Source organism: Patagioenas fasciata, chromosome 1 (genome assembly GCF_037038585.1).
Source record: "Patagioenas fasciata isolate bPatFas1 chromosome 1, bPatFas1.hap1, whole genome shotgun sequence".
Classification (NCBI taxonomy): Eukaryota; Metazoa; Chordata; class Aves; order Columbiformes; family Columbidae; genus Patagioenas; species Patagioenas fasciata.
In genome coordinates this window covers 34,662,971-34,666,622 of record NC_092520.1, presented here as the reverse complement: position 1 = coordinate 34,666,622, position 3,652 = coordinate 34,662,971, and positions in this window count along the sequence as shown.

Genomic DNA, 3,652 nt, shown 5'->3' with positions numbered 1-3,652 from the left:
TATTACCGTTGTTTGTCTTTTTAAGGGGTTTAGGACAACCTGAGAGATTTATGGGCATGTATTCTATTAAAAGTGGGGCCTGGGTTAAATATGAACCAAAGCAGGTATGTAAATATGGAAATACTTCTTAAAAGAAATACTTGTATCTTGTGGTCATCAGCATAGTGTCTGGGTGCCTTCCAGTAGCGCATTAAGCAGTGACTGGAATTTGTTTCATTCTGTGCATCAATTATGAGTAACAAATGACCTGGGTTAAAATTGTTAATTTTAAAATTCTGAAGAGTTCAGGTAAGGTTTTTTGTAGTTACTATTCAGTAACATTCAAAATGTAGCGGAATATATAAACTTTCTGATGGCAACATTGTGATTTGGTAGTCCTCATATTTGCTGGTCTTAAGATGAACACTGCCCTGATAGCTAAAGATAATTCTTTTAAGAGGTGGGGAATGCATGTCAATTATTTCATCACATTTCTTTTACTGAAAAAAATCGTTCAGTCAACATGATCTTTTGGCAACAGTTTTCACAGGAAGTGAAAAAAGTATCCAGCTGTATTAAGCAGCTAGGAGAAAATAAGTTATTGTGTAGACAAACGGTTGTGCCAGACGAGGAAATACGTTTTGTTGCTAACAGCATTTGATTATTTATTTCTTCCTTTTAGCTAAAGAAGAACCAGCAGCTTGCTACTTCAAGCGAATAAATTCATTTGTAGTTCCAGGATTTCTGAGCCGTTTCCTTATGCACACTGTTGATTAAATTAATCAAGGGTAAGGTACCAGGGCTGTTCTTAGGCAGAAGGTAAGATGGCATAGAAAGGGTTCCTTCTAGGCTCAGCTTAAGTCTGATGTCATTCTTTGCAGGGTGCGGCGCTGCTGCTCGAGATCTCAGCAGGGTAATTAAAGATCCAGGAACAACGTTTCATGCCAGTCCCCAGGAGCTGAAGAGAGATGGAGGTGCGGCCTTGCGCCAGCTGCAGCGTCACATCCGCGGGCAAGGTCTCGGTTACACACATGGATGTGGATGACAGCAGCTGAACATGAGCCAGCAGTGTGCCCAGGTCAACAGCATCCTGGCTTGCATCAGGAATAGTGTGGCCAGCAGGACTAGGGCAGTGATTGTCCCTCTGTACTCAGCACTGGGGAGGCCGCACCTTGAATCCTGTGTTCAGTTTTGGTCCCCTCACTACAGGAAAGACATTGAGGTCCTGGAGAGAGTTCAGAGAAGGGCAACAAAGCTGGTTGAGGGGTCTGGAGCACAAGTCTGATGAGGAACGGCTGAGGGAACTGGGGCTGTTCAGCCTGGAGAAAAGGAGGCTGAGGGGAGACCTGATCACTGTCTACAACTACCTGAGAGGAGGTTGTGGCATGGAGGGTGTTGGTCTCTTCTCCCAAGTAGCAAGTGATAGGATGAGAGTTGCACCAGGGGAGGTTTAGATTGGACATTAGGAAAAACTAATTCATGGAAAGTGTTGTCAGGCATTGGAACAGGCTGCCCAGGGAAGTGGTGGAGTCACCATCCCTGGAGGTGTTTAAAAGGTGTTTAGATGAGTGTCATGTTAACAGTTGGACTTGATGATCTTAAAGGTCTTTTCCAAACAAAACAATTCCATGATTCTGTGATTGTGAGGGCAAGCCAAGCAGACAGGTGGTATTTTGTTCTGTTTGTTGTAACACTGCTTGACAATGAAAGACCAAGCTGCAGGAGGCTGTTCCTACCAGATGAACCTGCTGCTGCTCTGCTCTCCCACAAACACTTGTGCTGCCTTGAGGGGCTTTGCTGCCTTCCCAGGAGCCGCTTTCCCTTTCCTTTTCCTCCCTGTGCTTTGTTATTGTAATTTTTCCTGCTCATGGTTTCACTGCTGAAAGTCAGGGTTGCTTGTAGAGACTGAAAAGCCCAAGTTCAGAGTATTCCATCCTGACAGCACCTCAGAGGTGGCACAGTTACACCCCACATCCCTCTCTCGAGCACAAGTGCCAGCCTAACCCCAGCACATTCTGTCAGCTCTGACATCCCGCAGAAAGACTGGGGTGGAAGAACTTGGGGAAAAAAATGCTTTGTCAATGAGGAGAAGTAAAACAATGTGCTACGAGTGACAACCTGTCTACTCTGTGTCAAATTCTTTATTACTGAGCACAGCGGTATTCTGCTGCCTCACACGCAGGTGCGAGCAGGTGCAGGATAAGCTTTTTAAGACAAAGATCCTTCAGAATGTCCTGGAACAAGCTCAAAGAAAGGATTTAGCTGCTAAATTTCAACGCCTGCATTGGGGATGTCTAAAAATCAAGGGGCGCTGCCTTCTGCTTTCCCCTTTCTCATCGCTTCACACAAAACCATCAACAACAAAGAAGGGCTAAGGTCCTGCAGTCACAACACAACCATCTTTCTTCCAGTCACATTAAAGTGAGGCTCAATTTTTAAGTGTTTCAATAGTTTTTCATAGTGAAGAACTTCATAGGTGTTAATTAAGCCTGGAAGTACAATCTGATCGTTTAAAAGGCACACTTTGTAAGAAGTTTCTAAGGCTGTTTAAGATCCATAATTAATAGAATAAATTGGTTTGCATCACGGAAGTATGTTAATTGGATAAGCATGTTAACCGGGTACTCCCTATTACAGCTCATAACACCAGTTATTGTCAGTCTGTCAGCACAACACAAGTATAAATTGAGTTGTTTATCTTCCTCAAGATCTATTTTTTTTTCTGAACTGCTTACTGCCAGAAGTCAAAGTTCAAGTGTGCAAATGAATCTAAGTCACATGGTAAGATGATGTAATATAACTTATGAAGCTATAAACTCAAACCAAAAAAAACCCAAACAAAACGAAAACAAAACAAAAAACCAATTAAAAAAACCCACTAAAAACCAAAGCAAAAAACGAAACTAAGCAACCTACCCAAAAAAACCCCACCACCACACACCAATCAAAACCCAAAAGCTCTTGCAATTAGGGTTGGAAACAAGAACAAGTCAAAAATTGTCAAAGTTTGTGTGCTTGTGCAGGCTTATTGACAAAAGAACTGAAAAATAATTCCAGAATTGAGAAACAGCAACATTTTACTGTTTTCTTCCTGGTACAAATTCTTTCTAAATATAGCTGAATAAAATCAAAACTGTAGTTTGTTATATATACAGTAGTAAATGCTACACCAATTAGAAGAACTTAGTGCTGAAATAATGATTTTTTTAAAAATAACTTACATTTTCTCAGTCCTGTATCATTCATGATCACACAATAAATGTGTAAATATAAATCGACCGCAAGGCATAATTTAAATTCCTCACATGCAGAAGATGGTGCAGAACAGCTTTATAGCATGACCTGGGAAGAGCAGGATAAGATCCAGCAGAAGTCGAGTCGGTTCCGCAGAGCACCTGCAGATTTTTTTGTCGCGTTGAACACGTGCGTATTCCTGAATCGCTGCTCATGTTCCCCAAGGCGTCAGGGCAGAAACTGAATTCCAGAGCCACCCCATCTGCTGAAGTGTCTACGCTATGAACTCATTTTCTCTACCAAGAAGTAGGGAGGTACCTGTCGCCACTGCTGAACTCCTTCCAGAATCTCATCATCATTTATTCTGAAAACAGAACAGGTGTTATTACACCCAAGCACAACACGTCATCCAGACCCACCCTAAGCTGACCCAAGAATG